The 13,196-nt window shown below is 39.9% G+C and overlaps 1 protein-coding gene across 42 annotated transcripts in view; it reads right to left on the bottom strand.

Moving 5' to 3' along the window:
- Window positions 1-13,196, bottom strand: part of clasp1a (cytoplasmic linker associated protein 1a) — a 104,102-nt gene that overhangs the window by 43,987 nt on the left and 46,919 nt on the right. The window lies entirely within an intron of this gene.

Genomic DNA, 13,196 nt, shown 5'->3' with positions numbered 1-13,196 from the left:
AAGCTTTTTGACTACTTCACTGACCTCTGCCACGGATATGGGTGAGGCTGGTTGGCCGGGTTTAGGAGGTCCTCAACGGGCTCCTTCCATCATCCAACAATGGATGGATGGACTGGTGCTCAGCTGACGTCTCTGTTCCTCTCTTTACCCAAGTGTACAAGAGACATATGACGCAGGCCTGATGATACAACCACAAAGCCGTGGTGATCATTGACTTTTGGCCTAAGTTGCTCTGGTAACAAGTACACTTATGAGCAACTTTATGCTCAAACATGGTGTTCATTATTACCACTCTATGACTAGCATAAAAGCCCAGTAACAGAACACTACTCGGGTTCACATTGGGCAAGCCGTTCCTCCCATCTCCCACTCCCATTTTTCTTCTTTCTCTCTGAATATGGAGTCTGCAGGCAAAGTCCCTTCCCAGATCCCACCCAGAGACTCCAAGAAGGCTGGCTACTCTGAAATGCTAGATAACAGTCAGAGTTTTCCTTTCTACGACATGAAGTTGCATGGAGATGACCTTCTTGTTCTCCAGAGAGAACGCATACACAGCGCAACTCAGCAGGGGGCTTAAGAACATTCCCACACCTGCCCGGTTTCTCTGACTCTGGGAAACACCGGAAAAGAAGTGCACTCAGTCAGCTCCAGTTCCTTCCCTGCCAATAAAGTGACATTCCATGTCTCATCAACTAGTCTTTGATGCTGGGGGTCAGCATGCCCTGTGCATACCTACATCTGCCACCTGTCCTACATTGCACCTGACCCCTATGCTGATTCCAGCCTACCAGTGTGGTGGCTTTCAAAAGGTTGCTGCTGGGAAAATTATGCTTCACAAATGCCTGACATTAAAAAAAAAAAGAGCTGTACGACATGCAAACCAGCATATACACAGCTTAGCTTAAATATTAAAAAACACTCAGGGGTGAAGTGAATAACATTGGTTATCTATTACAATGCAATAATTTTGCTGGAGAAGCTTGGGTAATGGCATTCACATGGATATTACTTTGACTTGTATCACTCACCTAGACATATCCTGGTAAAGAAGAGTCTGTGTTCATAGCAGCATTTTTACTTCTCATAGCTGGAAAATCACAAGTGCTACTGATGAGACTAATGATAGCTCTTTTCTATTCAAGAATCCCAGCAAGCCATGACAGTGTAACAGTGAATCATCTTACACAATACAAGGAACCTGAAAGTATCATAAGCCATGATTTCATTTATTATTTACAACTGTGTACAATTTGAGGAAATTGCTGGTGAGGGGTGGAAGACGCCATCCTGTACCTGCTGCACAAGGCTCATTCTCACTTGGACGGAGTGGCACTGGCTGTGAGGATGATGTTTTTCGACTTCAGCAGCACCTTTAACACCATTCAGCCCATCCTTCTGAGAGGGGACCCACACCTGGTTTCCTGGATTGGGAACTACCTCACTGACAGGCCTCAGTTTGTCAGCTTGGGTGGCTGCACATCAGAGACTCTGCTCAGCAGCACGGGGGCACCACAGGGCACTGTGCTCTCCCTTGTTCTGTTCATGCTCTACACATCTGACTTCCATTGTGAGTCTGAGCTCTGCCCCATGCAGAAGTACTCAGATGATACTGTGATTGTTGGATGTGTCGAGGGTGGGCAGGGGGGGGAGTACAGGGGCCTGGTGAAGGACTTCGTGGGATGGTGTAGCTCAAATCACCTGCAGCTGAACACCTCCAAGACCAAGGAGATGGTGGTGGATTTCAGGAGGAATAGACCCCATCTCCAGCCTGTTTCCATCGGGGGCTCAGATGTGGAGGCAGTCAGGACCTATAAGTACCTGGGACTGCAGCTGGACAATAAACTGGACTGGTCAGACAACACTGACAGCATTTACACGAAAGGACAGAGTCGCTTGTACTTCCTGAGGAGACTGGGGTCCTTTAACGTCTGCAAGAAACTGCTGCTGATGTTTTTGTTCTTTTTTATGCTGTTGTTTGTTGGGGAGGGAACATTAAAAAGAGGGATGCTGCATGACTGTACAGACTGGTGAGGAGAGCTGGCTCAGTGATGGGCACAGAGCTGGACTCTCTGGTTTCAGCAGCAGAGAGAAGGACCCTGGAGAAGATTCTCTCCATCCTGGACAACACCCAGCATGCTCTGCACAGGACTGTGATCAGGCAGAGGAGTGTGTTCAGCTTCAGGTTGCTGTCTCTGACCTAATCCACCAACAGGCTTGGGAACTCTTTTGTCCCCCTGGCCATCAGACTGTACAACTCATCACTGAGTGGTCAAGGGGGGGGGGGGTCGCAGTCAATGTAGAGATGCATTCTTATAGAGAAAGGGAATAATAGTTTGATTAAACATTACATGATAAGAACAACAGTGCAACTAGCTGGGTACCAAAAGATTTCGCACAACAGCCATGCGGTTTTTCAGGCAACTTTTTCCACTGATAATGCACAGTTCAGTGATTCTGTGCAAAACACAATTTAACACAAAAGCTAGCTGAATTTACACATTGATGAATGCCTGTCAATCAGCTGACAAAGTCAGGTATGATTTTCTCCTCTTCAAAATACTAAATATGAGTTAAAATAACCAATAATGATTATCTTGCAGTCACACCACGGTTAAGCTGGACGAGACATCATGGCTTTTAACAGATAAACACATATCTGTAGCTAAACCAAACACCTTTGATTTTGTTTAAAGTGAAAAAGAAAAAACTATTGTTTAACTGCACCATGAATGAGATATTTCACCCTGCTTGATCCCCACCTTTACACAGAAGCTAACAGCTTAAAAACCTTAACAGAAAGCCACCGTCCTGCCACACGCTGAAAAGTATTGATTACAGCTGTCAGAGCAGCTGTTATCACCAATGCTGACACAAATAGAGGTAATTTATCTGTGTATCAGGGGAGCAATTAGAGCTGCATGCAACTTGAGATGCACAATACACCTAGACACACACACACACACACACACACACACAGTTACCTAAGTAACAAAGGACTGTGTGCTACAGCCCAGAAAATTAGCGCTGAAGGTAAAGATAGGGGTGACAGTAGGGCTGGACCTGAATATCCAAATATTCGGTTGTGACAGTGGTATCCGAATGACCAGATTCTATGCCGCCGTGATTTCTGAACTGAGGAACAAACAGCCTTGGCGAAGAACTGCACTCTGAGTGCTTTTCTTGTTTGTAAATGTAAAGCAAAAGTTCAATTCTCGGCTTGAGATCTTTCTGCATGGAGTTTCCATGTTCTCCTTGTGCATGCATGGGTTTTCCTTGGGTACTCCGGCTTCCTCCCACAGTCAAAGACATGCTGAGGTTAACTGGTAATTCGAAATTGTCCGGAGGCGTGAATGTGAGTGTGCTTGTTTGTCTCTCTGTGTATCCCTGACATAGACTGGTGACCTATCCAGGTGAAAGCTGCCTTCATCATAAGTCAGCTAGGATAGACTCGAGCCTACAGAGGATTAAGCAGTATATACAAAATGGATGGATGGATGACTTAGGAGTCAAGGATGTGCTACTTTTTAGGTCCACTAGGTGTCAGAATACACTGTAAACTGCAATGTGCCACACTGAAATACTCAAAGTTGTTGCTGAAACTGCACTGGCATCAGCAGAGTCACCAGTAATCTGCCTCTGAAGCACAGATTTATATAATAGGGAGGATTTACTCTTCCCTCGCTGTACTCTTTATAAAAAGAAGAAAAGTCCAGAGGCACGAGGGATTAAGAAAACATTCTGCAAAGTAAAGTTCATAAAATGAAGGAGTCAACTAATCATGTTCTGAGTTGCCTCAGGAGGTGTGACACAGAGGAGGGGGTCTCTCTCCTGTTAACCTCATCTGTCCCCCCAGCTCTCCCTTCCTCATCACACACTCTCTTCTCTTTCCTCCAGTCGTTTTTCTCTCATGTGTCTTAATTTCTTGTATATGTCACACTTGTTCAGTGCCTATCACATGGTCCCCTCCTGGTCTTTCTGGAGCTCAGGAGAATCTACTGGGCTTTTCCATCACGCTACAGAGTACGTCTATCACACAGGCCTGCTGTGGTTTAGCCTGCAGCCTGTGGACTTACATAAGAGACAGATGACTGGTGATCAGCATTATGTCATAATAAAAACATCTTGTTTCACTGACAAACCAGAGAGACTTCTGGCACAGCAGAAAATTACCACCTTGCTACAAGCTATGGCTTGATGAAATCTGCAATTTACCCATCTTTTGCTGCAATGTTTTATCTCATTTTATTTGTACTTCTCCAATTTACAGCATGTGCATTTTGGTCGTTGAGAAACCTTACTTCTACATATTTAACACAGACAAAATTTGGTTTGTCAGATATCTGGTAGGGAACTAAGCTCTTGCTTTCTGAGAGCATCATTTTGACAACCAAGCAGGGGAGAAGTTGACTCCACTGCCAAAGGGAACTCTGACTGTGTGCTGTGGCAGGGTTGTTACTCCGCCAAGAAATGCGACGATCGGTGTACATTTGTCTGTCTGTTTGTCTGTCTGTTAGCAACATTACTCAGAAACGGACAAACAGATTTGGATGAAATTTTCAGGGAAGGTCAGAAAGGACCAAGTGATTAGATTTTGGCAGTGATGTGGCATATCATCTGGAGCGACTGATTTGTTAAAGATTTCATTACAAGATCGCGGCACAGTGTCACTGTAACCTTGACTACAAGTGAACACTACGTCAGCTGCCTGCTGAAGATCACATGATTGCGGTCTTAATACAAATCGACCGCTGCGGACTAATCAGGACTTATCCATCGGAAACCATACACGGAATAATTGATTAATTTGTAGGGGTGTTTCCTAGTCCCATCAATTTCTGCCCACCGCTACATATTTAGGTCACGCGATTCGGTATCCGTACATAACGCACAACACACACCTGTGCTCACCGCAAAGTCATTTTCAATAAGGATTTCATCTGTTGGAAACAATACAATGGCTGAGCAGCCTTGGCGAAGTACTGCGCTCTCTGAGTACTTTTTAGGGCTGGTCCCAATAGCAATTTCTGGGCTTCGGATATTGGGGGGGGGAATCTCCGTCTTCGGCATTTTGTCTTCTGTTTTCAAATACGTGCGTAGTGAAGCGCGATGTCACAGTTGGTAGGTCTGTGTGACACAGCCAGCCAACTGGCCAGTCAAAGGTAATGCTGACCCCAGAGATCACTGCAGTCCACAAGACTGTGATATACCAGTGCTTAATGACAGTAAAGCAGCTACGTGGTGGCAGTGGCGGTGATGGGGGGGAGGGGTATTCCAAGTATTCGGATCTCAAAATTAATATTCAGATATCACCACGGCAACCAGATATTCGGGTCCAGCCCTAGGGCTTTTATATATATTCTCTGTTATTTTGCGGTTTGAGACAAGTAATAATGAGACTTTCCTGATCTTAACTGATAGACATGTCTTTCTGATTGATCTCATCTCACATCTAAGTCAAAGTGACAGGGTGATTTTACAGACCTTTAAAGTTGCTCTTTACTTTCCAGACTTAAAGCTAAAGATGTCAGACAACTGTTTTATGTTGGAAAACACACGCTGATCTTCTAAAGTTGAAGATTGACTTGTTCTGAAAAGCGTTGCTCTGAAGCCTAAAGGGTCCTGGTCATTAAAATGCAAACTATCTGCAGGGTTAAAGAAAAAAGAGACAGGTAAGACAAGAATGTGATGAATGTAACAGAAGAGCGCACATACAAGCGAGATGTGAATGAGTCCATGCATTTGTAAATTCTAGGCTGGACTACTGTAACTCCTAATTCACAGGATGTCCCAATAACTCACCTAAAAGTTTCTAACTAATCCAAAATTCTGCAGCTGCAGGAACTCGTAAAAGAGATCACATTTCTCTTGTATTAGCTTCTCTTCACTGGCTCCCTCTAAAATCCAGGATAGTATTTAAAATCCTGCTCACATACAAACACATACTTTTATGATTAGGCTTAAAACGTTCCTCTTTGAAAAAGCTTATAGTTAGGGCTGCTTGGGATCACCTGAGCTGTCCGTTAGTTATGTTGCCATAGTTTTAGACTGCCAGGGGATTCCCATGATGCACTGGGCTGCTCTCCCCTACTCTCCTCTCTTGTCTCTTCCATACAGTTATTTATCACCATTACATATCACTAACTTTGTCTGAAACTACACTGGATGCAAGCAACTACAACAGGATAATGCATCACACCTTCAATTCTTAATATGGTATCCTAGTTTCAGGAGCATAACTACAGCTTCTACGTTTGGAACTAGGGATGTCTTAGCAAATGCTTTGGGACCAAGTCCATGCAAGAATTCTGACATTGTGACAGTTCTTGTTTTTTTTTTTTCTAGTATCACAGGTAACTTAAGTACCATAGAGATAAGAGAGGCAGGAGATATAGGAGATACTGGACAGCAATGTGATGAATTGTGGTGGGAAGTGCAAGTGCAGCAATAAGTTTACAGCAATTTTTGGGAAAAATGATCAGAGATATTAAGTGTTTGAGTCAGATGATCAGGGACAAGTTATAGTCAGAGTGCAAATGGTATCATAGAGGAGGGGTTTTCAAAATCTGAGACCGTGGGCCTTCACAAACAAAAAGCTTTCGTTTACTCACTTATTTTTGCTCAATTTCTGAATGTCAATGGGCAAGATTATATTATTTGATCCCATATGCACACAACAACTGAGCCAAGAAAGCCTAATATTGCTGTGCAACACAATTTCAAATTAGACAAAATAAATGTGTCCTGAGGCATTTGTTTTTTATACTCTTATCCTCCTTCTGAAAGCAGAGTTTCTTTTTTTTATCTGGAGCATCAAAAACTTCTTAGATGCCTCCTAGGCTTTAAGCTATACTCCTAATTGCTGTACTCTGTGGCTATTTTTGTGCCACTCTTCAGCTTTGGAAAACCAATCATTGTTGACTGATTTAAAATGAATCGGTATTTCTGCATCAGATGGGAAATTACACTACCAGTAAAAAGTTTGGACACACCTTCTCATTCAAGGGTTTTTCTCTATTTTCATGACTATTCACATTGTAGATTCTCACTGAAAAAATCAAAGCTATGAATGAACACACATGGAATTATGTAGTAAACAAAAAAGTGTGAAATAAGTCAAAACATGTTTCATGTTTTAGATTCTTTAAAATAGCCACCCTTTGCTTTGATTACTACTTTGCACACTCTTGGCATTCTCTCAATGAGCTTCATGAGGAAATCACCTGAAATGGTTTTCACTTCACAGGTGTGCCTTGTCATGGTTAATTTGTGGAATTTCTTGCCTTCTTAATGGTGTTGGGACCATCAGTTGCGTTGTGCAGAAGTCAGGTTGGTATAAAGTTGACAGCCATATTTGACAACTGTTAGAAACCATATTATGGCAAGAATGATTCGTACACCACAGGTTAAGGAAGTCAATTGAAACCAAGCTGAGTTTATGCTGCTGCTTTTTACTAGACAGTTTTTCCCACAATTCAGTAATAAAAAATTAAGAGTAGTAAGCCTTATTAGAGAGGAGTATGCGTTAGAAACAGACCTTTATCTGCAACAATAACACAAATATGGTAACTCACCATCAAAACAACTTACTCCAATAGTTCTCATGTTGTTAATTTTCGATCACACTGCCACACTTGCAAATGCTTGGGCAGCGCATGCCAACTGATGAAAATCTGTAATTTAATCACTTGCCGTCAACCAAGATGGTTCATCGGCAGTATTACAAAGAGGTCTAATTAGCTTAAAAGACTTATTTTTGTGCCAATCTTGTCTTTTGTAATGGCAACAGTTGCCTCTTCCATTCTAAGAGTCTGCTATCCATCAGTGAGCAGCAGTGAGTGTGAAATAGTATATATAACCATCCTTTTTTAAGCTTTATTCTTTGATTTGTCATTGATGTTGAAGAATTTATTACCAGCTAAAAATTCTGGGGAAAAACACTGCAAATAAAAATGAATGAGGCAAAATTCTCTCATTCCTCTTTTGGAAGACTGCATGTGAGCTGAGCAGAGAGAAAGTGGAGAATCACATAGAGGCAAAAAAAGCACTGCAGACACAAAGGAAAACAGAAATATGAAACTAGAGCCTCAAGTTTCAACCCAAATATTACCTGGGAATAATAACTGATGGAGAGTTGCTAAATGGGAGAAAAATTCTATTGAATACTAATATATCTCACTCACTGTATTCTCCTTGTAAAACAATAAATAATTCAGATATGGTTGCATATATATATATATATATATATATATATATATATATATATATATATATATATATATATATATATATATATATATATATATATATATATATATATGACTTTATAATGTCCATTCACAACAACATCCCACGTATATATTTTGCATACATGCATTACTGTTCACAGTCTCTTAGGCATTTCAGAGGTTCTTATCCATCTCAGATTCATTTTGTAGTATTAGTCCAAACATAAAAGATTACATGACGTAACAGATGCGACTGAGACAGCCTAAACCTACGGAGGAACTGTGGGAAGTTCTCCAAGATGGGTAAAGCAACCATCCTTCCAAATACCTAAAAAGACTGTGCAAGGTTCTCTTCAATGTCCTGATGGCCACCAAAACCTTATTCAACAGTCTTATGGTAACAAAAGATTTGCAGAAACTTAGCAGATGGACAGAAACAGAACTAAGCCGAAATCAGAATTTATGTCACACAAACTGAAGCTGTTATTTGCATCAATTTGTACAAATATCCAGTGTAGTTAGTGGAGATAACTGTAGCCTGTTTCCAGGCAGAGGGGCCACTGCTACAGCAGTCTATTATTGTGCCCAGCAAAGAGTCTCTTATGCAGAGAGTATAAGGAAGACAATCCCTTCATTCAGTAGGTTGGCCAAAGTTCACACTCGTCTCTCTATCTCTGTGCCTTTTGTTGCATGTCAAGTCCCACATCTCCTCTCACTCACACAGAATCTCCCTCATCTTTACTACCTCTCAATTGGGCATTGACTAGCAAACCCAGAGTAAGGGGTATCAGCATCTTCTGATCTTCCAATAGAGAACCATACCCATCTCCACTAATAACACTGATGGTATTAAAGGATAAGACTGGATATGGTTCATATTTTTGTAACTAGCAAAAATGGAAACACCAGTATAATTATTAACAGATCCAATATGTACATCCAAAGCTAAATACAATTTATTCATTCAAACCCACTAATTACTTACCAGTGAGTCAAACTGTTACACTGGGTGGCATTCTTTCTTTACTATGATTACACACTGCGCTTAATTTTGAACCAATCTGAAAAAATTACATAGTACAATTTTGAGACTACAGTCTTCATTGGAACCAGTAGGTACCACTGTAATATGATATTGATAGTGTCAAGGTGAAGTTTTGTATTGCTTAATTACATACATTAAAATAATGGCAAAATGAAATATCTGATTGTGTGAAGGGCAGGGTTATGTGATTTTTTCATGTAATGGCCTAAAGAACAAAAAAACACAAGTCTTATCCTTTTATTTGCATTCATCTGAAAATATTTAGGAATAAAGTTAAGCATCAGCATCATTTTTACTGTCACAATGAGGAGCATCTCATACATCATTTTTTTCTACCCTCTATTTTCCAAGTATTCACTCTGAAAATTAACGTATGCGAATAACACAAACAACACCCAGAATACAAAAAAATACTAAATATAGAAAAGGTTTTTCATCACTGCTTTTAAGTCAAAACCTCCTCCACACTATGAAACAGCCAATGGCAGCAGATATATAACCACACACACACACCCCCACACAGAACCCAAACACCCACAATAAGCTCTCTGCAAAGCAGTGCTTTCCCTCTCTTTGCAAGTCTGTGTGTGTGATGATCAAAGGACTTCCTGAGAATAAGAATTTCTTCTTCAGCATTCATCCCTCCTTTTTCCTCCTCAACCACTGTTGCTCACTAATTTCGACATGGTGCAACACACAATATTACACATACACACACACACACACACACACACACACACACACACACGCACACACACACACACACACACACACTCTTACATGCATACGCTTTAGTACCCACAGTGACACTGGTGTCATGCTGAATCCATGAAACTAGCAAGGCTATTCCATCTCGAGTCATCAGGGGTCTCCAGCTCAACCATCTCTGATTTGCTTTAAACTTTTTTAGCCATATATGTCAAATACTTTCCGTGATTTGATTTTCACTAAAACTGTCTGTTGATCCACTTCCCGCATGTTTGACCAACAATATCTCAGCAACTATAAAGCTAAAAGCCTAAAATTGTTATTTCTCATTTAGCCACTGATTCAGAATCTGCAATAATTTAGTTCACACTAACAAAAACATTTATAATGTAGATGTCAACTAGTGATATTTTCTTAACCACATACAGTTGTAGCTGTCACAATAATACAAAAAACCCCTCACAGAATACTTTTTAATATGAAATACTTGATCACAAAAAAAAGTTATTTTTACTGAACTCGTATAACTGATTGAGCAGGTGGACAAGTTGTACCATAACAAAAACTAAAATATTGGTAGATAACCTAATTCAAGTAGAACAGAATTCTGGAGTTTCAAAATGGTTCTCCAAATAGAATTAACCCTTTTAAAACCACAGGGATCACCGGTGACATGTGTATTTGAAATTACTGTAACTCCTCGCTACTTCGTGCAATTTTAATCATACAAACTGTCCCTGAAAGCTGTGAAATGGGGCTTTCTGGTGCTATTACATGCATTATGGTAATGACTGAGTGCCATGTGGGGAGAGGGAGGAAATGAGGAAATGAGTATTATAGTGCTAAAAGGGTTAAGAAAATAATCTTTTATCTTGAATAGTTGTGAGGCATTGCCTTTAAAACTTAGCCTCAAATTTCAATGCCCAAAAAACGTGCCTCAGGTAGGTTGACTGGCAGTTTTAAAATGTTACCTCTGAACATATTTGATATACCAAAGTAAAATTTAACAAATATCTTTATACATATCTGTAGTTTTGATATATAATTCTGGTATATCTGAGATGGTCGAGAAGAATTTGTTCTAAAAATTTGATGATTTAAGATGGAGTTACCCAGCAGGTTTTGCTAACACATAAATTTGGCTTTGATGGTGTAATAATATTGGGAATCAATTTTCACTTTCATGATTCTGAGAATCATGTCATACCAGAATTGTACTGATGGATTACAGCGTGATATAACATAATGAACACTAAAAAGTATCAAAAATAATGATTGTTATCATTTGTGTTAGTGTGCATCAGGTAAAATAGAGTTAGCGGGGGGGGGGGGCAAATACTTAAATCCAGTGACATGACAGGGCTGAAGGTGACTGATGTATATCTGCTTTGCTTTAGTTTGCAGTTTATCACAGCTGACAAGACAGATTTGCAATGTCTGCAATGTTTATGTAACAGTGGAGTGCTGGAATTGAAGATGCTTGTATGCACACACACACACACACACACACACACACACACACACACACACACACACACACACACACACACACACACACATACACACACACACACACACACACAAAAATCCTTGGAATTAAAGCCAACTACAAAGACGTTCTGTGATTGTGTTAAAGAAACTGAAAACCCATTGGTTGATCCACTGTAGCTAAAACAATCCACACATTTTCTGCTTTCCCTGTTTTAAGACATGGCTGCTGGCCAACCGCCTCTGTGGTTATAAATACCACCTCTATTTGAAGCTTCAGTCTGCATTATGCATTGATCTACTCTAAATGGGCCCATACTGATACAGACTGACCCATCTGCCGGTGAAACTTGACAACATGACAGTTCTACTGAAAAAAGCAGTAAAAGTAATCAGAGCTCTGGTATTGATGAGAAACAAAGATTAATTAGCTACACTCCTTTCTCTTTCTCACCCATTGTTGCTTGTGACCGAGCTTGTAATTTTAAAGACTGAAAAACTGTATATAATGATCCTAATTCATATGTATCTATGCAAAAAGAATGTACAATTAGCCATGTCATTGAATCTACAACAGTAGTTTCATAACTAGAAGCTATTTTTGTATGCATTAACATTTCACCTTCCTGACACTAGTCATATGTGATGTGTGGTTCAGTTAAGAAAACAATCAAATCCAACCTTTAAAAAAAAATAGATATTTCATCAAAAACATATTTTTGTTTACTGTAAAAAAAAAAACAAAAACTCAAAATTCAGGCCCACTCAGGGCAACCAACAAACCATGAACGACTGAGCTGATGTGCAGAGTAATGTGAAAAATGCCTAGTTTGTTGTAAAATCTAAGTACTAAAATATCTATAGTGTGTAATCACAGTTGTTTTGTATTTTGTACACGTAAAATAATTACGTGAATAATGAAAGAAGTTCAACTTTCTGATTTACAGCTTTATAACTGTGTCAAACTGTACAAAATACACTTATTTGTTTTCTCTCCTAGTCAGTGTTGTGTTTCAGAGACACAGAACTTCATTTTGCAGTGAAAAATGAGCCCACAGTAACATGTAATAGGAACAAAAATCTAAAAAGAGACTGGGGTTCAGAGGGTAAAATGACACTCAAAATAAGTGCAAACCGTTCAAGTGTCAGTACTGTGCATAACTGTGCATAATACATCAACACTTAGCTCCTTACTAAAAGTAAATGTATTTGTCTGTTTCAGATTCAAAAGCCAGAAATGTTCACCGATCCACATTTATCCATTTCATTTGTTTCTATACAACTTTGGTCAAAATAAGCAATCCTAATAAATACTCTGATCAGTAATCCGAAGCAGCCAGACAACTTCACGAAGTACTTGCTTTTGAGATCTAAAGTCTGAGATGTGTGCACTTTTATATTTTGGGCTTTTAGCCATAGAACATTATTGTACAATTTATTACAACTAATTTTTTAGTAAAGAGGTCATACTCAGGCCCCTGTCAGCAGATGGTGAAGAACGCATTTCTGAGGTTCAATTTAAATGGGTCTAAAAAGGACAGAAGGAAAAATGTAAAGACATTAATTATCTATTGTCATTTTCTGCATATATCACCACAGCAGAGGCAGTTACTCTGCAAATAATGGAGTAAGAACAGTCTGAGCTCTTTAAACCTGCACCCACAATGCATCAAACACAGAGTCCAAAACAGTATATCACAGTTGCATAATGTTTATTTACCTACTCAAAA

This window comes from Amphiprion ocellaris, chromosome 11 (genome assembly GCF_022539595.1).
Source record: "Amphiprion ocellaris isolate individual 3 ecotype Okinawa chromosome 11, ASM2253959v1, whole genome shotgun sequence".
Classification (NCBI taxonomy): domain Eukaryota; kingdom Metazoa; phylum Chordata; class Actinopteri; family Pomacentridae; genus Amphiprion; species Amphiprion ocellaris.
This window is presented reverse-complemented; position numbering and strand designations above follow the sequence as displayed.